We start from the raw sequence: 16,288 nt of genomic DNA, 5'->3' as shown, positions 1-16,288 counted from the left end.
GTAAGCAAGCCTGGGCTGCAGGTACTTTGTGGAGCAGAGACCAGTAGCCTGGTGAAGCTGAAGCAGCTTCTGTCAGGCAAGGAAGAGAGCCAAAAATCTGTGTGATTGTTCGGGGGGGTTGGGGGAGAAGAGGGAAGGTTGGGGAAGAGGCCAGCTGATTCATTCTCATTTTTGAAGCCACAAATGGCTGTAAACCGTGATTCCTCTCCTGCTGGCTGATCTGCAGTTCCATTTGTACTGTGGCTTTTCTTCGGCCTGCCAAGGAAGCTAGTGCATTTGTGAGATACAATGCGTAGCGTATTCCATATCGCATGTAGAGGCCATTGCCGAGTGATATCTTGCACCTAATGTGCACCTTTGCGCCCCTGATCTGTGCTCTGCCACGAATCCATCTCTCTTTGGAGTTTTGAACTATGGCTACCTAGTTCAGCCTGGGCGTCGCTTCAGACAGCTGCTGTATTGTGAAAATGAATTGCCAGAGAATTATTTCTGAATGTCCCCCTGTAATTAAGCCCTGATACAGCAAAGCTCTGAAGCACAGGTTTGTATAAATTTGTCCCCCTGAAGTCAATGGGATTTTAAGCACAGACCTAAAGGTAAGCACATGCTTAAGTGCTTTGATGAGTAGAGAAGACTTGCTGAATCGGGGCCAGGGGGTAAAACTTTAAAACCGCTTAAGCCCCTTTTTCCAAGTGACTTTGGCCCAGATCAATTACAGTGGGAGCCTCAGGTACTTTAGACTAGAGGATCTTGACTTTAGGAGCCTACCTTCTATTGACTTTTTTAAATATGGAAAATTTTACACATAGTGCTTTGCTAGATTGCAGCCTTATACTGTGCCGTGAAGTGCAGGATGGGCCTCACATGCCAGTTCCTTGCAAACCTACAGAGCTAGAAATCTGGAAGGTTTATGCTATTGGAAAGGGGAGATCCCCAGCACTTGTTCTATTCCTGGTTGATTCAGATTCCTACGGAATCAGTTTTTATTCAGACCTTCAAATCCCCACATTATTACAATTGATACGTTATTATGGAAACAGTTATTTTAGGTCACTTTCCGAGTTTTTTCTCAAATGTGTTAGTTTTTCTCACCTCTTGAGCCTTGCGCTGTCAGATTCTTGTTACTAAGGCAACTGGCTTTGCAGTTGAGAGGGATACAAACAAAAAATAGCACAAATAAAGTATTTTAAAAAAAGAAAAGGAATACTTGTGGCACCTTAGAGACTAACAAATTTATTTGAGCATAAGCTTTCGTGAGCTACAGCTCACTTCATCGGATGCAGCTCACGAAAGCTTATTCTCCGATAAATTTGTTAGTCTCTAAGGTGCCACAAGTAGTCCTTTTCTTTTTGCGAATACAGACTAACACAGCTGCTACTCTGAAACAAAGTATTTTAAAACTCTCTAAAACATTCCTGTTTTCTGTAACTTACATGACACCTACAACATCCATCAGAGGGTGGTGCAGAAAAAAGGGAGATCTATTGGGATGGCCTGGGTAACATGCTAGTGGATACGCAATGGGAGAGTTACAGTTTGTACCCATCCAAAACTCTTGAGGATGTCCGTTATGACACATCTCTGCCTTATTTCAAGCTATTAGGTTCTTCCATGGTCTGACTGAAAGCCCTGTGAAGTCAATGGAATGACTCCAGTGCAGCTCAGTGTAGGTCTTACATTCATTACCGTTTCTGGGGAGGTATGTCCAGGCAAACATAAAATCAGGGTATACGTGTGCAGGTGCTGTGTACGTACGTTGTATGACCTAGATCAACGGTTTTCAAACTTTAGCAACCCGAGGACCCCCATTCTGATTTAAGAATTTTTGTCAACCCCCAAGTCTCCCACTCAGCCTCAGGCCCCACCTCCCATTTCACTCCTTCCCCCAAGGCCCCACCCCGCCCCTCCTCTTCCCCGCCTCTTTCCACCCCCTCCCCCAAGCGCACCTCATCCCTGCTCCTCCCCCTCCCTCCCAGTCCCTCCTGCATGCCACTGAATAGCTATTCCCCGATGTGCAGGAGGCACTGGAAGGAAGGGGGAGAAGTTGATTAATGGGGCCAACGGCCCCAGACATGATTCCTCCCCCTACCTCCAGTGCCTCCTGCACATCGGAGAACAGCTGTTCCCGGGGTGCACGAGGTGCTACTAGGGAGGAGGAGGAGTTGAGGGAGGGAATGAGAGGAGTTGATCAGCAGGGCCCGGGGACCCCCTGGAGTACCATCACGGACCACCATTTGAGAAATGCTGGGCTAGATTCTCAGCTGACATCACTCTGGTTTCAATGGAGCTATGCCACTTTGCACCAGCTGACAATCTGGCCCTGTCGCTTTAACAAAAGTGAAAGCAAAGGATAGAATAGTTCCATCCTGAAAAGCTGCTCTCAAATTGGTATTGAGGGTCACTTTGTTTCTGAGGCTCACTGACAATCAAATGACACGTTTCAGAGTAGCAGCCGTGTTAGTCTGTATCCGCAAAAAGAAAAGCTTATGCTCAAATAAATGTGTTAGTCTCTAAGGTGCCACAAGTACTCCTTTTCTTTTTGACAATCAAATGTGACTAGTTTGGGTTCAGTCTTGTAACCTGCTGAGCTCTCTTAGCTCTCATTGAGGTGAGCAGCTCACAGGATCTGGCCCTGTACAAATAAAAAGCTGGATCTCCTCCGGTAACCCTGTGGAGTGACCCTGGGGTGTGAAAGCTAAGTGGTGTTTCCTTCTCTGAGTGCATCAGCAGCAGAAAACCTGTCCCAGCTGTGATGTATAGGGTGAGTCAAACACACCTTATCTTCACCTGTAATAGATCTCGTTTGGGTCTGGTTACAGATGACAATGCATTAGCAAGAATGAACAGGGCTGCACTCTGAATCCAGGCAGACTTGGCAGCACTGGTAGTTAGAAGATGCTTCTTTTTACTTTAGTCTGTGGAAATCTGTGGTGGAAACTGCCCCTTAGTTTCACAGTGGTTCTCCCTTTCTGAAAAAAAGTTCCCTCTTTGCCGGCTGCAATTTTCCACCTTTCATCTCAGCACAGAGATGGTTTCTTCTGGAAAGTTTGAGTAAAATCTGTTCACCCATATTTAAGTTTTGGAAAGGAGGTGGGGGAAATATACATTTCCTGTTTGAAGTAGATTTAAAAAAAAAAAAGCATTTTGCTCATATATACACTCTCTAGAATGTATTGTGTGTCTGTAGAAAAAAAATTGATTTTCAAAGGAGTGTGAGAGTTAGTCACCCAAATCCCTTTGACTTTCAACTTCTTTACACTTCTCCTGAAAACCCCAGCCTAAGATTAGGAGTGTAAACTGATTTTCTTGTGAATTGTGGCTAATAAAACACTGCAAATGTGAATAGACCTAGTTTTAGAAAGATTTGAATGTATCAGCTATGTGCAAATGGTTTCACCTCTGTTGTTCTGACCGTTAATGTCCATTGGACGTCTACACACACTTACCAAGAAAGCTGAGGTTACCTTGCTGTGTCCGTCTCGTGGGCCCTTGAACTGGTGGTGGGGAAGCATTTCACCCAACTGGGATACGAGTGTCTATCAGAGGGTCATTGTCCAGTTTGCACAAAGCTCCTGTCGGGGGGCTGATATTTTTGTTGTCACTGAATGTGGGTCACTGAGGTGACCTGATATTTAAAGTCAAAAGCCAGGACACCTGTGGGAGCAGCGAGGGTCAGTGCAGGGTGAGTCAGAGGATATTGGCAGCTGAGGCCAGTGCTCATCCACCTTTTCCTGCCCCACTCTCTGTGGGTCTGACTGTGTGGGAGTGCTGGCGTGAGGCTTCATGGAGGGGTGGGTCACTGGTCACAGGTCTGCTCTGCAGGGAGGGGCGTTATCCCCAGCCCAGGTAGACAGACACATGTCACTAGCTGGCCTTGAGCTAGCATGTGAAAAATAGCCATGTTGCTGTTAGAGCGTGGGTAGTGGCTTGTGCTAGCCACCTGAGTACAGACCCTGGGGTAGGAGTGGGCTTCTCCTCCGGCAGCCAGCCCAGGCTGCCAGCCCTGCTGCAACATCCACGCCACGCTTTTTGGCGTGCTCGCTCAAGCAGATCTAGCGTGCATCTGTGTACCCGGGCTTAGAGCACAAGGGATTTCGTAAAATGGATGGGACTCTGGGACTTGATCCATCAAACAGGGACATGGCAAGTTTTCAGCAACACGTTCACTCTGCCGGTCTCTCTTGCGCCATGCTCTGCAAGTGCTCAGTGTGGGGACTACGCATCAGTTTGGTCTCCTATAGCCGGTCATTCATTCCACTTGCAGGGACTTTCAAGGGGGTGCCTTGACTTCATCCTGTGCACGCTCCTCTGCCTTGCCCCTCCGCAGTTCCTGGGTGGAGAGGCGGTCTCAGTAGTCTGGACACAAAGTCCTGAGGGCCTTAAAGTTGAAGCTGGGGCACTGGCCTGGCACTGGAGCAAAGCGGAGGGGTGTGATGTTTTTTTGATGGCTTTTCTTCCCCAGGAGATGCTGCATTCTGGGCAAGCCAGAGCGCCTGGGTTACAGTGTTTCTACCTGCCCAGATATTGTCAGCTTCACTAGCCCTGCATGGAGATACTGAATTTTGCTGGCTGGATTCTCATATGAGAGGAGTGTGGTAGCTTCCTAGTGTGCTGGAGGAGGGAGAATGCAAATTACATCAATGCTGCTGCTGGGGTATCCTGAGATTTCAAGGCGTTGTAGCACCTTGGCCAAGGGAGGGCAGACGCCTTTGGTGGAGGCAAGAGTCCCTGGTCTTGGCTAGCTGCTCAAATGGTTTCCCCCTCCCTATCATCAATTCTGTCTGCTTGGGATCAGCTGGCCACAGCTGCTCTTCATCCAGGGGCTGATCTCTGTCAAGCGCTGGGGCATCTGGGTAACGACATTGGTGCCATCTGCTGAGTGGAGCATCTATCCTCTCTTTCGCCCCCTAAATTGTGACACAGATCCAGACCCTGTGTTGCCCCATGCCCTCCTTCCCTTCTCCCAAATCCCAGTCCGTTATCACCAGCCTCAGCCTTCACATACATCGCCCTCCTGGCAAATGAAACACACCACTGTCCTGGGTTTGATAAGCAATGGTCCTTGGGAAACCTAGAGGGAGGGGTTTCTAACTGACTTGCCCAAGGAAAGGCAAATATATCCGCCCTGGGACACGAAAACCCCCTCCCAAATCCAAGAAGGGCCAGAGAGTTGTCAGCTCTGCTCTTACAGTGGGAGAGGAGGCAAGGAAACCATTGCAAGTTGTTTAAGCCCTGAACTTGTTACTGTGCGCAACCCAGCTCCATTGTCTTCCACCCAGCTGAGCCCACTCAGAGCAGGACTGAATCTGGCCCTGTGGCCTTCTCCATAAATCATTCCCTAGAATATATCTAGGGAAACTGCCCCCATCTTTCTTATGCAGAAGCCGCTGACTTTTGCCGAGTTTCCTTCTCCTAGGGCCCATAAACAAAAAAGCCCAAGAGTTCCCTTTAATTTCCTAGCTCACCTTGACATTGGGCCAATGGTGAGTAACTTTGGCTTTGTTTGAAAAAAGAGGAGCTGAAATAACTTTTGTCACCAGAAATGTGTTTGGGGCTGGGGTGGGGCAGGGAGGGAGTCTTGGTTTTTTTAATTCAATGAAGCCAGGTTGTGACGTAGGACAAACCCAAAGCCAGTGTGGTACCTCTCTTCCAGGAGGTGAAACACATCATCCTAATTGCTTTGGCCAAGCTGAAGGGTAATAAACAAAGAGCAGTTGGTCGTGAAGTGTTTCAAACCCTCCCATTTTCAATTGTCTAAAGCACTACAATTAACACAAGGCATGAGGGAATCCAGCTGTTTAAGATTCAGTATGGCTGACCCCAGCCACAGGATTCAGGCGCTAGGAAATCATGAGACTGGTTTAAAAATAATGTGATTTAAAAAAAAAAAAAGAATTTGGGGTTCTTTTTATTGGCCTCCTGGTTTCTGGGTCACGTTTGCAAGTTTTTACTGCAACCATGAGGGCTGAACACTTGCATGCTTTTAAAATGAAATGAGCGATTCTCCTGCGATCACATGACTCCAGCAGCTGGGGCTTTAAGAACGCTACCAAATATTGCGAGGGCCATGATAAAATCATGTGAGGGATCATTTTTAGCCTGACAGTGACCTTTTAACATCTTGCTGAGTAACACTTCCAGGGGAGTTTCTGCGCTGGCATTCACATAGAGATGCAATGCTGCCTCATAGATTCATAGATATTAAGGTCAGAAGGGACCATTCTGATCATCTAGTCCGACCTCCTGCACAACGCAGGCCACAGAATCTCACCCACCGACTCCTACAAAAAACCTCACCTATGTCTGAGCTATTGAAGTCCTCAAATCATGGTTTAAAGACTTCAAGGAGCAGAGAAGCCTCCCTCAAGTCACCCATGCCCCATGCTACAGAGGAAGGCGAAAAACCTCCAGGGCCTCTCCAATCTGCCCTGGAGAAAATTCCTTCCCGACCCCAAATATGGTGATCAGCTAAACCCTGAGCATATGGGCAAGATTCACCAGCCAGATACCCAGGAAAGAATTTTCTATAGTAATTCAGATCCCACTGTGCATGGGTGGGCATATATGTCAGGAAGGGTGGCTGGTGAATGATAATAGCGAGCATCATGGATCTCCCTAGAGATACTCTTCCACTCCTGGACTCTTGGCTGTCCACTGGAGACATCCCCAATTCCATGGGGAAAGCCATTCTTGGGGGTAGATCATGATCCCATGGCTGCAGCAGAAGAGCCCTCAGCTTCTCTCAAGCCCCTGGGTTTTTCCAGCATATCTTAAGCACAGTGGAGGCAGGGAAGAAAGCCCTTCTGAAAATCACAGCCTAATCACTCCCATCTGCTCAGTGCTGCTTCCCATTGCTGCCTGCCAGGATTCTCGCCTCCGACGCTAAGTGGCACATTATTTTCGATAACTTGCAATCATTTGCTGGAAATCTCCTCCTCCTTTAAAAGGTCCCCTTGGAAAGGCGATTCGACAAAAACATAGGGCAGCACACTCAGCTTAGGCAGACATTTGAATTCTGCATCCGTGTTATCGGAAGTACGACCTCGCTGTGTTTCATGGTGGGTTTGGTCAAGATTCCGGCCACTGGGACTCATTTTTACCCAAATGCTCTCTGAAATTAGAGCCAAAAAGGAGCTACCAGGTCCTTCTAGTTCATCTTCCCCCCCTGCAAACCCACAATGGTTCCCTACAGCTTCTTCTCCAATGGTTCCATCACATCCCTTTGGAGACTATTACACAGGCTAATAAACAACATTCTTCCTGATGTGCAACTTTACTTTTCCCTTAGCCCAATTTCAAGCTCTTCATCCTTCCAGTTTACATCCAAAAACTCTTTGCCAACTACATATAGGAATTACTTCACTGAAATGCAGCTGCCTCTGGGGTGCATTGTGGGAACTCTTTTACCAGCACTGTGCAACAGCTGAGGATAGGAAGCAAAGAAGAGTTTATCTAAACTACAAGGTTAATTATCCTACTGTGATTGGAATCTGCCCAGGACATGTGAGCAAACAACATCCCTTCTCTTTCAAACAGCACCCTGCTGCCTTTAGGCATTCAATTTGATTAGGGAAATCGGTGTTCCGGTCGGAAAGATGGCAAGAACTTGGCAACTCGATCCTTTCTTCTGCATAATGGACCATGTCTCTCTCATTGTCCATCCCTTCTCTGCAGAGCATGCTCCTGAATGCAAGGTCTTCGGCGTGTCAACTACCACCCCAGCTCGCTGCCTAGGTTTAACTGGATCCAGTATGCCAGGGATCTCAAACTCAAATCACCATGAGGGCCACATGAGGACTAGTACATTGGCCCGAGGGCCGCATCACTGAAACCTTTTTCATACAACGCGGCTTGGAAAGCGCCCCAGCCCCCGAGTTTGCAAATCGTGCTTGTTTCCAGGGTAGGAGCGAGGAATTGGGGGCTGTTATCAAATGTGAAAACTCTGCGTTTCCCCAAGAAACTAGCGAGGGGCTGGCTGAGAAAAAACACAATCCCCACCCCCATCTGCCCAGCGCGATAATACAGCCTCGGCGGCCCCCGCGGGTCCCCTTCCCAGCCTGTTGCTCTCCCTCCCTTCTGCTGCTCGTGGCTCTACAGCGCCAGGCTCTGCTTAGCTCCGCTGCACGTTTGTGTGTGGCTGGGGCTGGGGGGGGCAGCCTTGTGCTGCCCCGCGCTCCCACCGCTCCACTTGCGTGGCTTGGCACAAGTTGGCTGCCTGGAGCTGGGCAGGCAGAAGAGGAAGCCCCTGGGACTTGGGCCGGGGGGGAGGGGAGAAGGGGAGCCTGGGCTTGTCCTGCCATCTGGTTTATTTGCCTCTAGTGACACTTCAGTGCATGCCCCACCCCTTCCCTGCCTCCATTCCAACCCCTTCCCCAAAGTCCCCGCTCCAACTCCTTCCACCCCACACACACACTGCCCCTATTCCAACTCCTTCCCCAAATCCCTGGCCTGGTCCTGCTTCTTCCACGCTGCCTCCTCCCCTGAGCGTGCTGTGTCCCCGCTCCTCCCCGCTCCCTCCTGGAATATCCTAAGCGGGAAGCGCTGGGAGTTAGGTGGAGGAGTGGTGACACAGCACGCTGGGGGGGCACGAGGAGGGAGGGGAGGGGGTGAGGTGCAGAGTGAGGGAGTCGGCGCCTATGGTGGACCACAGGAAATAACTCCATGGGCCGTGTGTTTGAGACCCCTGCATTATGCTATCCTCTTCTCCCCCCATCCCCCCGCACACCTATAACTTTAAGGACTGAAAAGCAACATCTGAGAAGGAAAGAGATGTAAATTTGGGAGGTGGAGGGGGTTCCCTAGGAGTGTTTAAGAGCCAGCACTCAACAGCTGGATGGGATCACTCCACAGATCTCTTCCTGATGAGGCTCCCAAAGGAATTCAGTGCTCAGCCAAGGGTTGTACTGCCATGATCTGGGGATTGTGAGGATGGTAGGGAGTGAATGAGGGGATGAGAAGCAGTCCAAAGACAATGCTCTGACTTGTGCTTTTCAAGTGCTCCTAAGAAGCAGACTCCTCCTCTTCTCTTTGATCGGAGCCCTTGCTGGTGTTTTGTCCATTGCTCTCGAAATGGGGGAGGCAGAGAGTCATGCAGCCTCCAGGTTGGAAAGAACTTGCTCATGATGCATCTTAGAGAATCTGGAACCCTAACACTTTCAGGACAGCCTGCCTGTTCAGGGACTCCTTGCAATTCTTACGCCTCTGTCCCAGGTCCCCACTGAGCAGGACAGTGAAAGACCCTAGGGCTGAGGTCAGGCTTTGCCGCGGAGCATTGCTCCATGGGGATCTGCATCATGTCCATTATGTGCGTGATGACTTTACGCATATGTGATGTCACTGCCTACTAATGCCGTGTTGGATGAAGGTCCAAATGTAGGATCCAGATGATGTGCTCTTGCAGGTGATGGTGATAACTCCTGGCTCTGGATAGAGGGAGGATACATTTCCTGAGCCTCATACATGTGCAATGCCAAAGCAGAAAAAACAAGCCTGAACCACTGAACTAGACAGTCCCGGTGCAGCATGCAGAGGCAACTCTCCAGAGTGGAAGGAGGTACCCGCTCAGCACATGAGTGTCCCACCTGCCAGCCCTCCTGAGGAGCTGCTGTGTGACAAAGTGGGAAATGAGCAGAGGATATGATGCCTACTGGCCCCAAGGCAGGACGAAAGGAGAAGGGGTGTGGGAGGATGCTGCTGTGATTAGATCGTGCTGTGGTCCCTGTAGAGCCCTAGCTGTGGATATGTTACTAATAATGCTATCTGCATTCCTACCACCTCCATCAGCGACCCTCAGGCTGCGTTACGAGCAGCAGGCAGTGATCATTTATCCCCATTTTAGAGCTCGGGAAACAGAGGCAGAGGTGAAGGGATTTTCCCACAGCAAGTCAGCGGCAGGGGTGCTACTGTTGAGCTTCCAGCTCCCTGCTCTAGCTGGTAAACCACACTACCTTCCAGGCTGGGGCAAGTCCCGAGCCATAGGTGCCTTATCCCCAAAAGTCCCCTTAGAAGCTTGTCAGCACTTGCCAAGGGGGCAAGGAGATGCCCGTACTGCAGCCTTGCAGCTATGGAGCAGGAGGCTCAGAACTGGGGCTGGGACAGACCTTCAAGGTCCGAGGAAAACTTCTGAAATACCAGGCCAGAAGAGGGGGGGAAGGTGGGAAATGAAGGGTGGAGGGAATGGGCCAAGGCTGCGGCCTGCACAGAGGTGCGTTACTGCGGAGACCCATGGCTCCATGCCCCAGGAAAGCGGCTTGAAGGCTCAGTGTGATGGGAATGGGAGTCATCTTTCTTCCCATGAGTGGGTCTGGCATGGCGCAAGCAGGCCTTATGGGCATTTTATGAGCCTCACCGATTGTTTTTGGGACTGCTAACTGCAACGGCAGCTGACTTGCAGGTAGATCGTTGCGTGCTTGGACCTGTCGTCTCTGGAGGTGGGACCTGCATATTAACCATGAAGATGGTCATGGAGTGAGCTTTGCCCCTGGGTTGCATGTTGGTCACCCCCGTGACCTGACCCGAACCCTGGCTTTGTTACTTGAACACCACCTAGGGAGGAGTGTGCCGGTGGGTGAGGACCTGGTCCTGATGTCGCCGTCCCACCCAGTAACCTGACCCCGATAATGCTGTAACTCTGAGGAATGTCCCCTCCGTGATTGCACTCGGCCTGGGAGTTCAAAAATTAGTGGCAGTGGCATTTTGCAGCAGTGCAAATGGGGAGGAGGTGTGTGGTTTTTGTTTTGTTTGTTTTATTTATTTGGGCGAAAGCCAGTTCTTTGTGAAGGAAGAGCATCCTCTAGTGGCAGTCAGCGGAGCCAGCGGGTTTCTCAGGCTGGCAGTGGAGCAGCCAAGGACAAAATATTCTTTTTTTCCCTAGTTCTTAGCCTATATTTTTTTTTCCTATCATGAAAAGCAACAAATTGAGTGTGCTGGGCTATTGGATCTCCACCTTGGGCCGTGGGAAGGGTGCTTCTGAGGACAGAGGAGAAATTAGGGAATGTCAGCGTCTGGTTTCTCTTCTAAGAAACGGGGAGGGAGTGGGAGGGCAGAGCGGAAGAAAATACCATTCTGCCAAATTGGTTTTATATTCACTTTGTTTTCCCCTTTCTCCCGGGAAAACTGACAGCCTGGGAGAATGAAGGCCTTCCTGGACTATTCACAGAACTACGGCCTAGGCGGCATCCTCACACACTGACCCCCTTTGCCCCATTCTTGGTTTCCACAGCCCCCCCAATGAGGCAGCCAAATAGGGGATGTGGTCGGTACCAGCTGCGAGGTGGTGGTGTCTGATGTGCTCCTGCCTCCACCAAAATCAGTGGCAAAGCACTCATTGGAAAAGTGGCCCCGCTGGTGTTAAGGGCATTGGGGCTGATAGCCCCTTGGTTCAAATGAGTTCATAACTGTCTAAATGTTCATTAAAGAGTTTGTCACCGACACAGATGCCCTGGGCCAAATCCTGAGCCGATGTAAATTGACATAACTGTTATCTGCACTGATCTGCACCAGGAGGGGAGCTGATCCCATAGAAACCCTATAAAGGATTTGCATTGAATGCTGCTAAATTCACTCACCCATTTCCAAATTCTCTTTCCCACCTCCTGGGTATGGAAATCCAGACTCCAATGCCCCAGCTTGGGGAGTGTCTCTGACTGTCAGGAATGGGTCCCTTGTCCCTTTAAACCCATTTCCAGCTGAGCAGGGGATGAACAAGAGAGAAGTAGGGAGCCAATCCACTCAGCAGGGCCTTGATCATATGTGATAGTTGCTGGATTAGGTAACAGCTCTGCCGCTTGAATTGGATCGTGGCGGATGAGTGTTAACATCTCGGGTGTCCTGGCAGAAGGTTCATTTGAGTCGTATATGCTGCCAGGAAGATAAAGGAGCTTTTAAATAATCATTTTGTCTTCTACTCACCGGAGCGCAGACTTCAAGCAATAACTAGGTGGCATCAGGTCTGCTTAGACACATTGGCCTTTTCATTTATTTATTTAATAGTGTTGTTCTACCTGGCTAGCCAAACAGGCACAATTGCTGCAAATCACAGTGCCTTCTCACCCATCTGATTTTTGGATTCCACTCATTAAACATATATAATTATAATGTAATAGTAATATAATGTTTACTTGCACAAATATGCAGATGTGGATATAATAGAACACAATGTGTGTGTGTGTGGTTCACATTATACAGTAATAATACTAAGCACTTACATAGCGTTTTTCTTGAAAAGACTCTACACACACAAACTAATTAATCACACGTGCACACCTGACTAAGCAGTGAGTTTTTATTATTAATGTAAAAAAAATCTCTCTTTTCAAATCCTAACCACAAGTGTGTCTGGCTTGAAACCCTATTTTGTATTTGTTTTCACCTTTTATTTTTGTTTCAATTTGTCTTTTAAGTTTTGTTCGGAAGAACAGGAGATTATTGTCCACCATTCATGTCATCTTCGTCTCCATCCCATCTTCTGCCTCCTTTTCCTCCTTTTAAATTCAGCCGTTTGCCTTTTCTCTTGTTTAGGATTAAGGCTCACCAACCCCAAATCAACACACGTTTCATTGACAGTGTTCCACATCTTCTGCTGTGATTTCCTTCCCCACCGTCTCTCCACCTCAGGAGATGTTTTGTTTTGTTTTGTTTTGTTTTTGTCCTGTCTGTCAGTTGGCTTGTTTTGTGCGTCTTAGTTATAGAATCTTTCTGTTGATTTTAGCAAAGCATTATATACCTTTACAGTAATACCTATGTAAGAGAGGTGGGGTCTGGGCCAAAATTCTGAATCTCAACTCTTCTGAATTTTTGTCTCTTTTAAACTAGGATTCGGATGTAAATCTGGCATCTTCAACCCATCTCTAGTATAAAGAAAAGGAGTACTTGTGGCACCTTAGAGACTAACAAATTTGTTAGTCTCTAAGGTGCCACAAGTACTCCTTTTCTTTTTGCGAATACAGACTAACACGGCTGCTACTCTGAAACCCATCTCTAGTATGTAAATTATAATTCTTAATTAGCAATTGTTTGTAATTTATTTTTTTATTTTACTAACAAATTTACTTGCATATTTCAATCCTTTTCACTGACAAAATTTCAAACACAAAAGGTCCAAAAAATACTAGAAAGGATTTGTGTCCAGAAAATTAAGATTTCAAAGCCATTTGAGGGGTTTTAAGTCTCCTATTACTCATGTTCATTCTTAGCTGAGCCTTTTACTTAAAATTGGTTCCTATTAATAGTAATTGTATCATTCAGAAACTTATTCTAGATTAAGGAAAATATGTTTCTTGTTATTTTCACTGGCCTGTTATGACTTTTTATTGGCAGCCAATTTTAGATTATTTTTTTAAACTGACAGTAAAACCATTTGCTGATGGTTGGCAATGCAGATTACAGGGCTAGGAATAATGGGTCAGATTCATTTTAGACATAAGAAAGCAGAGCTCCATTAAAATCAATGGATCATCACACAGCTATGCCATATAATATGTATATATTGGCCCACAGAATCTCTAAGGAAATTCAGTGCACTGGTTCTTCCTATCTGTTATTAGCATCCCTAATCATGTCCATGTCCAGATTCTGTCTAAATGCAGCTGTTTCTTACCCTTCCCAGCAAGGCTTACAAAATTAAAATACAGTCAGTTAAAAAAAAAAAAGTGATTCAACATCTTAAATTGCCAGTTTGCCCATTCCTCCTCTCCTCCCCCTCCCCCCAATTTTCCCCTCCACTTCAATGGAGTTTTCAGGCAGGCTGCTTGGTACACATTTACCATTTTGCCACCCAGCTCTGCCTATTGGCAGAGTGCATACGCACACACAGGTTTTGCAAACTCGGGCTGGGCATCCACTTTTGCAAAATGAGTGTTGCAGTGGAGTGTTGTTTTTTTGGTTTTTGTTTTTTGCTGTAATTTTTATTTTTAATTTCAAAAACTGAGAGAGTGATTTTAGGAAAAACACTCAAAGCAAGAGAGTGATTTTACTTGTGTTTAAAGCATGAATTGAAGCTGTGAGAATACTAGAAAATTCTCTCTTTGGCAAGTAATTTGTGATAATATGGTTATTGCTGCTCTCTTGGCTTAATATAGTTCAAGTAAGTCCCAAGAATGACAAAAAGCTGTTTTCAAATAATAAAACTCTTATTATTAATATTTTTTATTTTCCTTTTGTCTTCCACCAGAGGCTTTCCAAGCACATATCAGTTAAACCGTGTAAAACCCACTTTTAAAGGCAGGGAAACTGAGGCATGAGTCATTTAAGGCCCTGATCCTGAAATGAGCTCTGCACACGGGTCCTGCTTGTTGCAGGATCAAGGCTGAGGGCTTCTTCTGGCTCCCACTGAAGTTGATGTGGGTTTTCTCATAGACTTCGATGGGAGTAGGATGAGGCCAGAAATGACTCATGCAAGATCACATTGGGAATGTGTGCGAGATCTGAGAACAGAAGTCAGGCCTCCAGACTTGCAGCCCTCTGCCTTATTCTCAGATCTGCCTTCTGTTTGTGATGCATTTCAGCAAATTTTGGTGAAATCAAATGCTTGTGTCCTTTGTATCAGTCATAAAAAATGAGAGAATTGGGAATCCTGCTCTGATTCTGTCCCCTGTTGTATTCTCTGTGTGTGCAACACCCAAGGTAAAGCAGGTTTGTATTTATTTGGGTTTGCACGGTTGTTGTTAGTGCCTCTAGTTTATCCGCTGTGCAGATCTGAGAACAAGATTTTGCTTCTTAATATTTCTTCTTGTGAGAACAAAGAGCAGAGCAATAATTCGGTCAGATTCTGGAGTCAGATATGATCACAGAACAACAATATATAGAAATCAACCCCAACGAAAAGCCCTATGGATTGGAATATAATAGAGTTCTTGCATTTCTGAAGAGCACCTTGACCCCACCTATAGAATTCTAGGCTTTTATAGCTCACTATAAAATTTCTGTTGGTTTTAGCCCTCTGAGATATTTTCACATGGGAAGAAAAAGAAACACATGTAACCAAGAGTTAATATGCATTGAATGATTATTTCCACAGTGAATGATCTAATATTTGTGCAGCTGTTTGGAAATACAAAGCCATGTTATTAATTAGTCTCATGATTTCTAGTTTTTTATTTGCCTTTAAAAATATAATGCCCTTTAAAAGACAAAAACGAAACCTCCTCCTCTTCCCATTGTAATTGAGGAGCATGTGTAAACAGTCTGCAGCCCAAGCTGGTCATGTGGAGAACACAATGCCCCGAATAACTAAATGTCCCCTTACATCGGCCTCACATCTACCTTCCCTGTCACAACCTCATGGGGGTGACCTGCAAAGGCTGCGGAAACAACCAGAACTGGCAAGAGCCCACGGGGCCAGCCAGACATACACAGGACTTGCAATTTATTTATTAAAGCATCATGTCTGCAGCGTTAACTCTCATTGCACCGATAGGTTTCCCCTCCCCTGAAATGGGGACTGCAGGTGCTGGCAAAAAACCGTCGGTGGGAAATGTGTCTGCAGCCTCTTGCCCCTTAACCACCACTCTCTAAGCTCCAGCAGCGGCTCACCAGTGGAGAGCTCTCTGTTGACCACAGCTGGAGGGGCACGGTGGGGACTGCTCTCTCCCCGTTCTGTCTCCAGCTGGTGGCAGCTCATGAACCTTGGAAAGGATGGGCTCAATTGGGGCATTCACCTGGGTACTTCTGCCACCAGTGGGGCCTGTCTGCAGGGTTCCTGTACCATACAACTTGGTTCAATCCTCAGTGCTGAGGTCTCTTTGCCATGCCCACTCTAAGGAGGGCTGGTGAAAGGGTCCAGCTGACAGACCTGTGGACAGGAGCCCTCTGTTTGCCCACAGAGGAAGGGACGGTGTGGGAGGTAGCAGTGCGAGCTGAGGCTGCCACCCATCCAGGTTTTTACCCAGATAGTCCGTTTTTTGGCTTCTGTGTCCGGGTGCCCTTTAGGGTTGCCAGGTGCCTAGTTTTTGGAGACCTGGCAACCCTTAATGGTACCCGAACCAAAAGCCTGGTTACCGTGGGGCAGAGGGAGGCACCAGCTCATTAACACACGCCAGCTCCTGCTCAGCCAAGGCTGCCTACTACCTGCAGGCAGGCTCCTTGAGATGATCCAGCGAGCAACATGGGAAGGGGGCAGAGGAGCAACAGGGGCGGGGCTTTGGGGGGGAAGAAGTGAAGTGGGGGCAGCAGGGCCACCCAGAGAGAAGGCAAGTGGGGCAATTTGTCCCAGGCCCCGCAGACAGGGCGGGGGCAATTTCGGTGGCGGCACTTCGGCGCCAGCTCAATCACTCCGCTTCAGTTTTCTGCA

The 16,288-nt window shown here is 47.7% G+C and overlaps 1 protein-coding gene across 7 annotated transcripts in view; it reads left to right on the top strand.

Moving 5' to 3' along the window:
* PBX1 (PBX homeobox 1) overlaps window positions 1-16,288 on the top strand; it is a 249,883-nt gene that overhangs the window by 180,564 nt on the left and 53,031 nt on the right. The gene's annotated exons all lie outside the window — the stretch shown is intronic.

This window comes from Dermochelys coriacea, chromosome 8 (assembly GCF_009764565.3).
Source record: "Dermochelys coriacea isolate rDerCor1 chromosome 8, rDerCor1.pri.v4, whole genome shotgun sequence".
In the NCBI taxonomy this organism is placed as follows: domain Eukaryota; kingdom Metazoa; phylum Chordata; order Testudines; family Dermochelyidae; genus Dermochelys; species Dermochelys coriacea.
Note: the sequence above shows the minus strand (reverse complement) of the source record. Positions and strands in the feature narration are given on the sequence as shown.